General features: G+C 41.0%; 1 protein-coding gene and 1 long non-coding RNA gene across 2 annotated transcripts in view; one reads left to right on the top strand and one right to left on the bottom strand.

Annotated features, from left to right (window-relative positions):
- Positions 1-3,293: 3,293 nt before the first annotated feature.
- On the bottom strand, positions 3,294-12,664 carry LOC119869721. The gene is made up of 3 exons (XR_005372325.1): positions 12,124-12,664; positions 8,510-8,656; positions 3,294-3,487 (listed from the first exon to the last, which is right to left on the bottom strand). It is a non-coding gene; the product is annotated as an uncharacterized LOC119869721 (long non-coding RNA).
- A 103-nt stretch (positions 12,665-12,767) lies between these two features.
- The window catches only part of PRKD3 (protein kinase D3), an 88,464-nt gene continuing 85,681 nt past the window's right edge, over positions 12,768-15,550 (top strand). The window contains exon 1 of the mRNA XM_038561275.1: positions 12,768-12,921. The gene's annotated coding sequence lies outside the window, so the exon portion shown is untranslated. The remainder of the gene's footprint in view (positions 12,922-15,550) is intronic.

Here is a 15,550-nt window from a genome sequence, read left to right as displayed (position 1 = left end):
AGAAAGCGTTTTTTTTTTTTCTTTCTTTCTTTCTTTTTAAAATAATCGTGCCTAAGTGCCATCCCTACAGGTTTTGATATGACTAGTGTGTGTGGCCTAGACATCAGGTTTCTTTAAAATTTGTCAGGTGATTCTAGCAGAACCATTCCATTCCATTAATCCCACACTCTGAGAAACACACTAGCAAAAACCATATAATCAGACTAATGATAACATTAATAATCATGTTGTGAAAGCCCTGATGATAATGGCTTAAAAAAAGAGAGAGAGGGATCCCTGGGTGGCGCAGCGGTTTGGCGCCTGCCTTTGGCCCAGGGCGCGATCCCGGACCCGGGATCGAATCCCACATCAGGGTTCCCGGTGCATGGAGCCTGCTTCTCCCTCTGCCTGTGTCTCTGCCTCTCTCTCTCTCTCTGTGTGTGTGACTATCATAAATAAATAAAAAAAAAAATTAAAAAAAAAAAAAGAGAGAGAGAGAAGAGAAGAAAGATTGGTAAAGTGGGCCAGTCCTAGACAAATTATCAAGTAGACAAGTTTAGATCCAAAACTCTCAGCTTTTCCCTCACTTTTTGCTGGTGTACAAGCCTCACCCTACAACACCTTGCCCTTTGTTCCTTGATTAGCCACAGAGACTAAATACATTCACATTGTTTCCCTGCCCAAATCTGTCCACCACAGCTTTCAATAATGGAATGAAAAATTAAAATGTTTGCTTCCGCAGTACAGAGTCAGACCTTTGGTGTTCCTCAGAAATCTCAGGAATCCAGATTTCCTGTAAATCTTCCCAGCTCCTTTCACCTTATCAGAGGTCAAGTCAAAGTGGCAATAAAAGTTAGGGAAAAAATCTCCTTTCCTCTAGATTTCTGCCCTCTCCCTTCCCAGACTTTTAGACTAACAGTTCACTCTCCTCTCAAAGAAAGGGAGGAGAACATTCCCCATAAACCCTGATTCCTTTCATCAACACTCATCTTGCCCCTATACGAAGTTCCTCTTACTTCTTTACTAATTGTATCCTTCTTTTGAATCACTTTCTCTCTGCAGGCTCTAAAAACCAAAAGCTTTCAAGATTCAAAGAAATACATTTCCAGTAAGGAATTTTAATCTAATCAAAGATATAAGGGTAGAAAGAATCAAAAGATGAAGAACCAAAAGAAAAGTTCATCTCTTCCCTGCTCACCAAATAGACAGCTCTGATCTGTATGATACCAGAACTGACTGTATGATTTCAACCAACCCATTGTTATGAAGAGTATGTATACATATAGTGTTTGTATATTTATAGATTCATTTTAATTTTTTACTGAAAATATTCTATCTCCTTTTTTTTTTTCATTTTAAGGATTAAATAGATGTCAAGGCATCGATTTCTGGAATACTTCAATGATAATATGTGAAAGACATAAAGCTGACAGCCCAATAACTTGCTTCCATTCAAAGTTAGTACCTAAATTTTTTTATTCAAGGTAAAAATATGATCAAAGATGTCAGGTATATCAATGATATGTTTTTAAAGATCCTCTAATTCTATATATTAGTATGTTGAAAGATATTACTATTATCCTTATTGTTAATGATAAGAAAATAAAAGCATAGGAAGATGGAAGTAACCTTCTCAGGCACATGCAAAGCCAACCCAACTCTAAGCAGCATATGTTTACTGTAACGTACAGGCTTTGCCAGTTTCAAAGGAGAAAATTTAAATAGTTATAAAATCTAACTTTAAATATATTAAGGTAGGCTTTTCCTGGATGTAAAACCAGACACCTTTGAAATTATTTTATTTTCAAGTGTTAGGCAAAATACTCATTTGTATTGCTTTCTCTCTTTTTATCAGATGTCTAACACCATACCTATTAAAAGAGGAAACATGAATTTAAAAAAAAAATGAAATACCACAAGGTAAATTAATATAACCTAAAGTCAAGGTTAGGGCTATTGGTTGTTTTTTGCTTTGAGGTCATTTGCTGATTTTCCAAGGTAATCTATTCTATTTATCTTCATTCTAATGATACGAAATTATAAGGATTTTCTACTGATCACACTATGTAGTCTGTAATCAGAGTTAACTGTAAAAGCACCCTTTCTCTCAGTGTTGTAATCCTGAAGAAGTATTACTTGGATTGTTAATTAAGCCCTTTATGACTTTTCATGAAAAGACAATAATTCCAAGAGTAATTTTCAAGTCATAAACAAACAAACAAACAAACAAACAAAAACTTGTGTTAAGATTCAGGTTAGGCCCAGCAGTCTCAAATGAGAGAAGAAGAAAGGTTCTAAAATCTCTTGCCACAAGATTCAAAATAAAATGTTGGGGGATCCCTGGGTGTCTCAGTGGTTTGGCGCCTGCCTTTGGCCTGGGGCATGATCCTGGAGTCCCGGGATCGAGTCCTACATCGGGCTCCTTGCATGGAGCCGCTTCTCCCTCTGCCTGTGTCTCTGCCTCTCTGTGTGTGTGTCTCTCATGAATAAATAAATAAAATCTTTAAAAAAAAATAAAATGTTAAGAAAGTAAATAAAGGGGCATGTAGGTGGCTCAGTGGTTGAGCATCTGCCTTTGGCTAAGGTCGTGATCCCGGGGTCCTGGGATGGAGTCTCTGCCTGTGTCTCTGCCTCTCTCTGTGTCTCTCATGAATAAATAAATAAAATATTTTTTAAAAAGTAAATAAATATAACACAAATATACAGAAGAGAGCAACACCCATTTTTTTTAAAAAAACAAGTTGACTATGCCATCATAGCTATTAATAAAAATGATAGAAAGTTGCAACATGATGCCATAACCTAAATTCTGCCTTAAACCACATACGTTCCTATATATACATCTTTAGTTTTGCTTAACTTTTGGTTTAAATTTAGGATGAATTTATGATTGTTTTATTTATATATCTGAAAACATTAGCAAAGTATTTCAAGTGTTTTAGTAATTCTAAAACTGTACAGATTGAGGTCATAAAAAACCCTTTCCAACCCAAATGTTTATATATACAGCATTGTTCAGACCATAATAAATTAGATGAGCTATTCCACCTTCAATTTTAATGTTTGAAAAAGCATTGCAACAGAGCTGTCATTAGCACCAGGCCAAGAGTATACCTGAATTTCTCTTTAAAAGAAGCTTAAATTACTCAGCACACAATTTTAGTAAGACTAATCCCCTTCTGTCCCTGGGCAAACCTTGATTTTTTATGCTTCTCATTGCGTCAAATCACATGCCTATTATGGGCAATGCCAAAGTTTGAATTTAGAGATCCGTTAGAAAAAAAAGAGAAAAGAGACTGAATAATTGTCTTTCATAATATATTTGTTTAGTCTTCCAAGAAAATCCTTTCAACAGTCTAGGGTTAAACCTATATTACAAATTAGGAAGAAACAAAGTTGTAATTTTAGGAAGCAGACAGGGAGGAAATTTTGCAAGCAAAGGAAGTGACAAAGAAGAATTGTGCATCTTCATTCCAGTGTGAGGCAAAATGGTCCCCTTCTTTCAACTCTTAGATTAGAGAAAATAAGAACCAATCAGAAAAGTAGCTAATGGCTGAGACAGGAAATATGTGACATTCAGGACCATGTCTTATACATAGGATACAGTAAAAATTATTATTCAGGATTTTTAGAGATTGAAAATATGAAGGAAACATAGTATGGTGGCTACATAATAGCCTTCTTACACACATCTGTGTACTAGTATTTCACAGGTTTATCTTTATTATATTCTGCAGCTAGTTATGTAATACTATTACAATACAAATACATCTTTAGCATATACTTTATATGTGTAAAAGGTTTTGATAACATAATCCTTTACAAGAGCAGGGATCTGGAGGCATACTAAATTCTCAATAAAATATTGGATGTCTGAAAACAAATACCTTATGATTATTCAGAGTAGTACCTGCCAAAAATACAAGAAGATATTTGACTTGTCATAATGCATAACAGCACAGCCTAACCAATAACAACAGGCAGACAATGATCTTGCTTTGGCACTACTACCTTCTTTAATTATTGCCCATTTCCCCTTAGCTTCTATTTTTAACCTAATTAACATCATTACTTCCCAAATGCTAGTTCCATATTAACACTTATCCATGACTATCCTTACTTTGTTACAAAATGAGAACATCGAGAGTTTTGTTAACAAGGTAATTATATTTAATATTTGTTATTATATTCTTCCTTCATGTTTGATGTTGCATATTTTTTAATTAATGTAATATTCAGTGTAAGTTCCTGAGTTAGTGTTGCTATACTGTTGGTTTTTTTAAATGTGGTAAAAAATACGTGACATAAAGTTTGCCATCTTAACCAAGTTTAAGAGTACAGTTCAGTGGCCTTAAGTACATTCACGCTGTTGTGCAACCATCCCCACCATCTATCTCCAGAACTCTTGTCATGGTGGCAGAACTGAAACTCTGAATCTGTTAAATAATAACTCTCCATTCCCTTCTCCTTCCAGCTTGGCAACCACCATTCTACTTTCTGTTTCTATGAAGTTGACTACTCTAAGTAATTCACATAGGTGGAATCACTAGTATTTATATTTTGTGACTGGCTTATTTCACTTAGCATGATGTCCTCAAGATTCATCCATATTGTAACATGTGTTAGATTTCCCTTCCTTTTCAAGATTAAATAATATTCCATTATATATAACCACATTTTGCTTTTTCATTCATCTATCATTGAACACTTAGGTTGCTTATGCTGCTGTGAATATGGGTGTACAGATATCTCTTCAAGACTTTCCATTCTTTTGGATATATGCCCAGAAGCCGAGTTGCTGGATCATATGGTAACTCTATACCCTAGGATCAAGATCTGAGCTGAGCTCAGAGTAGGATGCATAACTGACTGAGTCACACAGGTACCCTGGTAACTCTATTTCTAATTTTTTGAGAATATACTATACGGCTTCCCATAGCAGCGGCACCATTTTATATTCCATCAAAAGTGCACAAGGGTTTCAGTTCTCTACATCCTTGTCAATACTTGTTATTTTCCGGTTAATTTTTTTTTTTTTTTTTTTTAACCGTAGCCATCCAGATTGGTGTGAGGTAGTATCTCCTTGTGGTTTTGATTTGCATTTCCCTAATGGTTAGTGATATTACAGTCTTTATTTTATTTTATTTTATTTTATTTTATTTTATTTTGGGGGGGAAGGGCCAAGGGAGAGGGAGAGAGAGAATCTTTTTTTTTTATCAGATTTTTTATTTATTTATTCATAGAGGCAGAGAGAGAGAGAGAGAGAGAGGCAGAGACACAGGCAGAGGGAGAAGCAGGCTCCATGCAGGGAGCCTGACGTGGGACTCGATCCCAGGTCTCCAGGATCACACCCCAGGCTGCAGGCGGCACTAAACCGCTGCACCACAGGGGCTGCCCGAGAGAGAGAATCTTAAACAGGCTCCACGCTCAGGGCAGAGCTGGTCACAGGGCTTGATCTCACAACCCTGAGATCATGATCTGAGCTGAAACCAGGAGTCGGACACTTAGGGGCACCTGGGTGGCTCAGTCAGTTGAGTATCCGACTCTTGGTTTCTGCCAGGGTCATGATATTGGAGTGGTGAGACTGAGACCAGCATAGGACTCTGTGCTCAGTGGAGAGTCTGTATATTCTCTCTCTCCCTTTCCCTCTGCCCCACGCCTGCTTGCACACTGTCTCTCTCAAATAATCAATCTTAAAAAAAAAAGAGAGCCAATGCTTAAATGATTTAGTCACCCAGGTGCCCCACAGTTTTGCTTTATTTTAATGTTCTTAGTTGGTCAAACAAGAACTTGGCAACTTGTTTAGTGTCTAGTTTTTTTGTAAATGTATTCATTCTTGAAATCTGCAAATCTGAGAGCTATCAATGTACTCTGTCTTCTTCTCATCTTCCATTTACCTCTTCAGTTCATTGCAATTTGGCTTTGGCCCCAATCTCCTCCTGACACTTCTGTCACCAGAAGTCAACAAATCATTAACTTATTATTGCCAAATAGAATAGATCTTCAATCCTTATATAGTTAGTGAAAAGCATCGAGGCTCTGGAGTCAAACCTTAGAATCCTGTCTCCTTCAACATAGTAGGACCTAAATGTAATTTCTACTCCTGGCCTTCCTGCAGGTAATTTCATCCCTTTGCATAATTCCATTCTCTGCCCTATGCAATGACTCCCAAATCTCAGTGGAGCACTAAGACTGGTTAAAGCAGTCTACAAATAAGACAGAGATGACTTATATATGTCTCCTGCTTTTCAGAACTGTACAGTTTAATAATAGAGAGAGCTGTGTGATAAAGTGTCACAGGGGCTACGGAAGTAACCTGTCTGGAGCACAAGGAAAGGCATGGCTGCCCAAAGTGGACAGGAAAGGCCTCATAGAGCTTGAACTGATTTGAGTCTTGGTTACCAGGTAGAAAGGGGGTAGAAAGGTATCATATTAGTAAGAATACAGTGGGAACCTGTCAGCAGTTCAACCACTGCTTGAGATGCTTGGTATGTGAGGAATTGGAGATAACAATAGGAGAAGGCAGGAGAGGGCACATTCTATACCATGCTAAAAAGTTTGCTCAGTGAAGACATGGGTTAGCTCCTGAAGGATTTCAGCCACAAGGAATCATACTCTGCATATTAGAATTATCACTTGGGTGGCAGGGTAGAGAATGGACTAAAGAGAAGATTCAATCAAGCAGGGAAATGTCTTAGAGATCTCGTAGATGGTCATTTCAGTAGGTCAGGTAAGAGCTTATGGAGGCCTGAACTAAGACAGTTGTGAAAAAGAAGAAGAAGAAGCATACAACACAAGAAATAGGACTGTATGAAATTCATGAGACTTGGTTACTACCTGAATTTGAGAACAAAGGAAAAGGAGTCTTGATTGACCAAGATCTTTCTGTCTTAGATGACCTAAACAATGGTAATACTACAACCTAATATTGGAAATATATGAAGAAGAAAAGGTTTCAAGGAAAAAATGAGTTCAGTTAGGGACACTTTGAATTTGTGATCTTTCTATGGAACATCCAGATGGTTATAAAAAGGGATCAAGGCTAGAGATGGAGATTTATAAGCTGGTGGTTGAAGCCACATGTAGCAAATATAGCAAGTGTCTTGTCAGTAACCCCTTCAGACTCACAATTCCCCCACCTGTCACCCAAGGGCTTCCAAATGCAAGTTGGGCTCCCTTGGGAGTCCACTGGGTGGGCTGGCCACCTCTGGGGGTCAGGAGGAGTGACTGCGAAGGGAATATGGAATTTCTTTAGGGGGCGATGAAAATATTCTAAAATTAGATAGTGGTAATGTTGCATAACTTTGTGAACATACTCAAAACCAGTAAACTGTGCACTTTAAAAAGGTGAATTTTATAGTTTGTGAATCGTATCTCAATTGTTAAAAATTGTGCGAGGCAAAAAAGAATCCTATGCTCAGCTGAACTGACCTCTATGGTCTAGAACTGTGCCCCATGTTTTTACAACTATGTGCTTTTGCTCATGGTTGCTTCCACCTGAATTTTTTTCTCATTCCCCTCCCTCATATTCCCAAATCCTACTCGTTCTTCAAAGCCCAACTAAAAGCCTCTTTGTCCACGCATTTAGCTTTCTCCAGGTCAGGGGTATGTCTTGTACTTCTCTGCCATCTCCTAACCTTTTATTTTGCCTCCTATGTACCTTTTTTATTCTTTTCTCCATATGACAGATCTTTACATACCTCATTTAATAAACACTAGTCCCCAAGAATAGCAATTGTTTCACTTATAGATCCCATCAAATGCCATGCACATAGCCTCTCAAAAGTGTTTATCAAATCAGTATACCTGGGACTGGAAAGTTTTAAGGGCAATCTAGGAAAAAAAGGCAAGCCAAATTCACCTCAATTAGCTTTCACCTGCACACTCCATCATCACTTAAGGAGTGATGAGACAGTTCAAAGTCCAGGGTTAATCAGAATTCTTTCTGGAGATACTTAAGATTTGGAAATTTGAGATATATGATCAGGGAACCAATTATAGTAAAATATTCAGCTCAGTATAGTCTGGTTAACTATTAAAAGCAAACCCAACAATTGTAAAACCATTTAGTGATTTTTATCCTGCACGGGAACACGAAAAGCTGTCAGTGTAGACTGTCACAGAGATGGCTTCTGGTTAACCAAGTACCTGTGCCATAGGATCTTCCTTTGATGAAGTAAGAAAGAATTCATTCTATGGCCATAGGGATTCCTGTGTCATTTAAACACGTCACTATTATCTTAAATTTCCCTTCACAGACTCAAGCTTATTAACTTTTCTTTCTCTGTGCTGCCAGAAGATGTGGTCCTGTAAAAAGCTCTCTTTTAATGTGAATAATAGCTAACATTTACTGAGCATTCACTTGTGCATTTTTAAAACGGTCTTTCATGTGTTATGTCATTTAGTTCTTACACAACTCACAGGGTGAGGAGTGCTATCATCCAAGGTAACTGATGCTGAGATGGAAGCTGCCTGAGGTTGCTGTGCCCATGTTCACCCAGCTGTTCAGTGGCAGAACCATGATACATACCTGGGTGGACTACCTTCAATATTCACTGCACGTGTGGTGCACTCGGGGCATCTCTTCCTTCTCACAACCCTGTGAGGGTACATAATCATCTTTCTTCATTTCACAGGTAAGAACGTCAATTCTTCAATGAGATTGAGCAACATGCACCTGCGACACAGCAGAGACTAGGTTGGATTCTGTCTTCTGAGTCCCACCCTAACCATTTCCTTCTAACTGGTGCCCCAGGGCTGTGGCAGTTTCCAGACTGTGAGTGAGGGAGCCCACTTGTCTAACTCTTTTGCTTCGGCCAGTGTTGGCATGAGAATTAGTTTTACTACTGGCTCCCTGTCCAGGTTCATAGCACTTTTGTTCTCTTTCTCAGTTGGTGTTTAAAATACATGATAATCAGTCTACAGTATTTCAAAAGAGAGGTTTTTGGAGCACCTAAGTGGCTCAGTCAATTAAGCATCTGACTCTTGATTTCAGTTCAGGTCATGATCTCAGGGTTGTGAGATCGAGCCTCCAAGTTGAGCCCCAGGACAGGATCAGTGCTGCTAAGCAGAGCCTGCTGAAGATTCTCTCTCTCCCTCTGTCACCCACACATTCACACACACACACTCTCTCTCTCTCTCAAAAAAAAAGAGGTTTTTAATTAATATTAAATAAAAATGAAATCCAAAAGCATATTTATGCATAATTTTGTCCTTTTGGAGACACATTTTGCAACTATAATGATACACAGAAATTACTGGGAATGAGCAAGGCAACTGTTTTTTTTTTTATTACAAATTACCTGGATATTAAATTTTAAGGACACTGTATGAAATCTGAGGTAGTGTATATGCAGTAGCCTCTCCCTTTAGTTACCAGATTTTTAAAATCCTCCTTTTAGTTGAACTATCCCTACCACAATTCTTTGATTACATTCTGTTATAAATATATTTGTAGATATTCACGTTTATTTATATCTACAAATATATTTATAATATAGTATACAATCAAATGGTAAATCATATAAAACTAAATATAAGTGCATATAAAGAAAATGGAAGGGGCTATGTGTAATAAATAAAGCTATATAAAAATGGATGAATGTGCCTGGCTTAGAGCTGATGTTCAATAAATGGTAACTAGCTTTTATATACAAGCAGAAGACCAGGGTCTTCTACAAGTTTAGTAGTTTTTTTATTTTTTTATTATTTTTTTAGGACTAGAATATCCCAAGCCCCTTTTTTGGGGGGGGAGGCTAACATTTCATGAAATCTTTAATGAAATTGGGGGAAGGGCACAAACAGAAGGGTGGGGCAATGGGGACAGGCCTGGGGGCAAGGGGCACAGGGCTGGGCAGGGCAGGGGGTTCTCCTCTTCCCTGCAGCAACCCTCCCTCCATCATCCGATAACAAAATGTGATAAATAACATGAAAATTATCTATCAAGGGCTATAAGAATCCCTAACAATTACTGAGAGCCTGCAAATCAGAGAAGACAGTTCCAAGGATTTAACAGTTCAAACTAATCTAGAGGGAGACTAAATCTTTTACAGTTATCCAGATGTGTGAGATGGAGGGTCTGGATTAGGGTAGTGGCAGTGAAAACTAAGGAAGGTCATTTTAAAGGGTATATAAAGTGTGTCTCTACTGATTAAGATAATAGATACTAAAGCACTTTTTCCCACAACTATTTTATTAACTCTGTAGTGACACACAAAAAGTTTCTGAGTTTTTCACCTATGTTTCAACATCATAGAAAGACCCCACAAAAACAAAATAATTCTTTTAAGTAATCACATTCCATAAATTAAACCCAGCTGAAGTTTTAAAATAATGAGCATTTCCTCTAGTAGAGGCCTTAGTGAATCATGTTTTTCTCTGTTTAAGATTCTGAATCAAGTACCTCTGCTCTCTTAAGTCACAAATGTTGATTCTCTTTGCATCAGGTAAACATCTGAATGTGTTGTATGTCATTAAGGACAAGGGAAGCCAGGGAATGTGGGACAAGATTTGCAACTATAGCCCCAGAAGAGAAGAACTGTAAACTTCCAGTTCTCATAAACCACCACCAAGAAAAAAAATCTTTTCCATCATGGTCATTCTGATTATATTTTCTCTCAAGGCTAAAAAAAAATCTCACATGGTAATACATTTACTTATTAAACCAATTCTTTATCACTGTAATGCTTTGGGAATAGGAATAAAACATCTTTAAAAAATATTGAGGAAATTGTAGTTCATATCAAGCAAAAAATTATAGGTACAGGGGTACCTGAGTGGCTTGGTTCTTTAAGCGTCTGCCTTCGGCTCAGGTCATGATCCCAGGATCCTGGGATGGAGCCCCCCATTAGGCTTCCTGGTCAGTGGAGAGCCTTCTTCTCCCTCTCCTTCTGCTGCTTGTGCTCCCCCTGCTTGTGCTCTCTCTTTGTCAAATATATAAATAAAAATCTTTTTAAAAATTACAGGTACAAAGATAATCTTCTGCTAAAATGTATTGCTGAAAGATTCATCTAAAGTGGAGGAGACAATTTTATTTTTAAAAAGAGAAGCAGAGCAGCAGAAATGCAGTGAATATATATATTCTCTCTCACACACACAAATCCTTAAATCTCTGTATAGTATCAGCTTGATTCCTTAAGAAAAGTTACTTCTAGGAAGAGCAATTTCTGTCTCTTTAAGGACCACGAGAGAAAATGGAAGTCACTAGTGAGATGGGACTGGCTGTAAACTGCTCCAATGAGGTCCTGGGAATCTTGCTGAGAGAGAATATTTGGGGCTGGACTAAAATGTTTGTTGGGAAGTGGAAGGAAGAAAAAGGCAAAGTTAGGTAAGGGCGTTCTTTAAAAAGAGTATAAACGAGTGGATTTACTTTCAATTTTAAAATAAAACAATAGCAGAACAAACTAAATATAAAATATTAGATCGAATTAGATACATATTACTGGATATGGGATATTTAGCAGCTTTCAATTCCTGAGAATATTTCAGAAATGTCTTTTCTAAGCAATAGCTTCAGAGTAGATCAGAGTTATACACAATTTCACTTGCCCTGTGTTTAATACAAATTATTTTAAAATTCCCATTTCTGGGCAGCCCCGGTAGCCCAGTGGTTAGCGCCGCCTTCAGCCCAGGGCGTGATCCTGGAGACCGGGGATCGAGTCCCAAGTTGGGCTCCCTGTATGGAGCCTGCTTCTCCCTCTGCCTGTGTTTCTGCCTCTTTCTCTCTCTGTATCTCTCATGAATAGATAAATAAAATCTTTAAAAAAAAAAAAGTAAAATTCCCATTTCTTAAGTTTAAAAATAAGAACATCTGTTAAGATTGATGACTTAGTATAAAACGGAGGGACCCACTTAGCTTTCTTTTCTCTCTGTTCTCAGAAGCTGCCTTAGACCACTGCTTGGGGATGGATGGATGGATGGATGGATGGATGACAGTAGCCCATCCAGTTTGTCTCAATATATTTCACTCAAGTATTTTGGAGATAAAATCTTGACGGAAGGAGAACTAGGTCGTTTCTGGGACCGTAACTGTCAGCGGGTCAGGTTTTCCTCTTACCTAGTTATAATGTATCACATAGTGGGGTTTCCCCCCCCTCTAGGTCCTCATCCCGATACCCGACCCTCCTCCTCCCCGGGCCTTGTTACCCTTGCTTCCCTGGACGTGGAAGCCTAGGGTCGTGGTTCTTGACTGCACTTCACTTTGAAGGGTAGGGGACACATGCGAGTTGAAGGACGGACCGACAGGAAACACAGAACACTGAGAGTAGCCACTTGAGTACACTCTGCTCCGACGAAGGGCTCAGGAGGTCTCCGCCTCGCCTCCGCCTCGGTGCGGAACGCCCGGGGCTCTGCGGTGCCAGGCGGCCACCTGGAAGGCAGGCCCGAGGGAGGAAAACGTGGGGAGCAGGGAGTAGGCTCTCGGGGATGTGGACCCCTTCCAGGTCCCCCGTTCAAGCCGTGAGTCACCTCTTGGTTCCTTGCCACCGGGGCCTCCGTCAAGAGCGGACGACAAAAGGCAAAAAGGCAACGACGGGGCTCAAGTGCCGTGTGCAGCTGGTTTCAACGCACGGTCGCGCCCCGCTCCCCCGCGGCCACGGAGACGCAGGCACGTCCGCGCCTGCTGAGCTCCAGCTGCCCCTGCACCGCGCAAAGGCACAGCGAGATGCCCGCGCGGCTCCCACCCGCTCGGGCCCGCCCGGAAACTACAGCTCCCGGCAGGCCCCGCGCCGGCCGCGCGCCCCCGCCCCGCACGCCCCGGCCCCCCGCCCCCGGGCCTCAGGACGGGACGGGAGGAGGGAGGAGGGAGGAGGGAGGGAGGGAGGGAGGAAGGGGCGCCAGCGGCTGGCGGGATCCTGCGAGGCGCGTGAAGCCTCGCTGGCGCCTCGTCTGGACTCCAGACGCTGGCGGCCGCGGAGTTTCTCACGACTGGGGGAGCCCGCCTCTGTAAGTAGTCGCCTCAGGGAGCGCGGATCAGACCCTGAAAAAGTTAGCGTCGCCGCGGCCGCCGCTTTGTTCTCGCGGCCCGTCGGGTGAGGCGGCGGCGGCCCCTCCCCCACCCGCCCGCCCGCACGCGGCGGCGGCGGCGGCGGCGGCGGCGGCGGGACTCGGGCCCCGCGCGGGGCTGGGCGGCGACCGCCGGGGCTGGGCGGGAAGTTGGCGGAGCGCGAGGCGGGGGGAGCGGGCGGGGGCGCCGCGGCGAGCGGGGGGCGCCGGCGCGGCCGCCCGCTGGGGCTAAGTTCCGGCGCGGGCGCGGAGGCCAAGTTGGGTCGGCGCTCGGCGGGCGACCACCGCGCGCGGCCGCTTCGGGAGCCGGACCGGGAGAGTCAAGCTGCAGAATGTGGGATGAGATGAGCCTCCTTCTCCTTCTTCTTCTTTTTTTTTTTTTTCTTTTCGTTTCATCACTGGGTGGTGTAGCCTTCTCAAAAGGAGTGAGTAAATGGTGCTTAGAGTGTGAGCCCCCACCCCAGTTTCCTGATTGTGCTTAGTTTTGCAAGTTGCAGCCTTGCTGTGGAGTGAGCTGTTCTCACCCCCGGGGAGGATTTTCTTCAGATGAAACGCTGAGGAGCGCGACTGTTTCTTGGAGCAGTAACAATAACCACATACTACTTACTGGTCGATGGCCTGTTGGATATTTTATCTGAAATCCTCTCAGTCAGAAGCGTAGGCCTTGCCGACAGCGCTCACGAATATGAACCAAGCGACGAGCCCGTGGGAGACCTGCAGACTTTTCCGTACACAGATTGATGGCTTGGACATAACTGTCTCTTCAACCACACCCATCCCCACAGGAAATAAGATATCGGTGTCATCTTTGATTAGGAAGGATAAGTTACACCCTGAACGACTATTTTGTACGACCCGGCTTTAATGAGCTGTGGCCGCAAATGAAACAAAAACTTTTTAGAAATGCCTTAATCTGTACTCTGGGAAATGCCGTATTATATTACTTGTCGCTACTTCTACTCTGTACTTAATATCGCAGTTCTGAACCAACATTTTAGCGACTGTGATTTTTGCTCGGATCGAACTTACATGCCAACGTCTAGCGCATTGAGGGCAGGGAATACCCACCTCTCAGTTTGCTACTGTGGACATCCATAAAAGTTCCCCGAGCTAGCTAGCTCTCGACTTCTAAGTTTTATTAACCTTTTTTTCTTCCTCTCGTGTTAGGATCTGAATTGAGAGCAAGCCTGAAAATTCAGCCGAAAAGAAGTTACAAGTTTTATAGTAAAAGCATTTTAAACATGTCACAGAATCTTTCATGTTAGGTTTTGGTTCAGCAGGTAACATAGATGTATGGTAGACCTGATCAGATAAGCTGGCGGTATTTAACAGGCCAGTTTCCATACTAAGTTCTATAGTTCGGTGGATAGCGTTTCACTTTTTTTTTTTTTTTTAAAGATTTTATTTATTTATTCATGAGAGACAGAGAGAGAGAGAGAGACAGGCAGAGGGAGAAGCAGGCTCCATGCAGAGAGCCTGATGTGGGACTCATCCCTGGACTCCAGGATCACGCCCTGGGCAGAAGGCAGGTGCTAAACCGCTGGGCCACCCAGGGATCCCCCAGCATTTCACTTTTTAGGATGACTCACATTCAAGATGTTGACTGATATCTTGAGACTAATTTTTTAAGCAATCTCAGGTAATAATGAGTCTTTTAGATATGCAAAGCTTTCAGTTTCAATAGATGACCTCTTTTTTTTTTTTTTTAGATGACCTCTTTATTTTTTTTTATTTTTTTTTTTATTTATGATAGTCATACAGAGAGAGAGAGAGAGAGGGGCAGAGACATAGGCAGAGGGAGAAGCAGGCTCCATGCACCGGGAGCCTGACGTGGGATTCGATCCCGGGTCTCCAGGATCGCGCCCTGGGCCAAAGGCAGGCGCCAAACCGCTGCGCCACCCAGGGATCCCTAGATGACCTCTTTAAAAGAAATTTCTCTCAGGTAGTTTTTAACTTAACATTGGCATATGCAAAAAAGGCTTTAATAAATCAAGCCTTAGAACGTTAAGGTTTTAAAATTACATTGGAATTGAAAAAAAAATCTCATACGGAAAAAAATGAATTTAATGGTCATTAAATGGACTTTTAAGGGACATTTTCTCATTTTTAAAAAGACTTTCTAAAATAGATGAAAATATTACGGTATTGAAATTAGTTGCTCATTTTTAAAAGAAACTACTTTTACAGAAATGGCTACATGAGGAAATTATTTGCTAGTACAGATTTTTATTTAATAATCATTCTTATAGTTCACAATCTTCTGTGCTGGTAGTACTTTGAGTCTCTGTGTAATTTAAATTGAACTTGTATGTGTGCCTCTTTGGAGCAGTGGGAAAATTTGAGATGATATACTTAGATGTTTTAATTTTAACTTTAGTACAGAATAAAAATTTTCTCCACTTGTGTGGTTTACAGTGACATTGTATGAGAAATTGCTCATTGGCTGTCAGCCAGTCAAATTTCTCAGATATCACTGGGCAAAGAGAGGCGATGAAGGTTCATCAAGCCCAGCATAGATTCATACAGCATTGCCAGATTGGCAGGCTGTAATCTTATTACTGGATAAACT

The sequence above is a fragment of the Canis lupus genome, chromosome 17 (assembly GCF_011100685.1).
Source record: "Canis lupus familiaris isolate Mischka breed German Shepherd chromosome 17, alternate assembly UU_Cfam_GSD_1.0, whole genome shotgun sequence".
Taxonomy (NCBI): Eukaryota; Metazoa; Chordata; class Mammalia; order Carnivora; family Canidae; genus Canis; species Canis lupus.
Note: the sequence above shows the minus strand (reverse complement) of the source record. Positions and strands in the feature narration are given on the sequence as shown.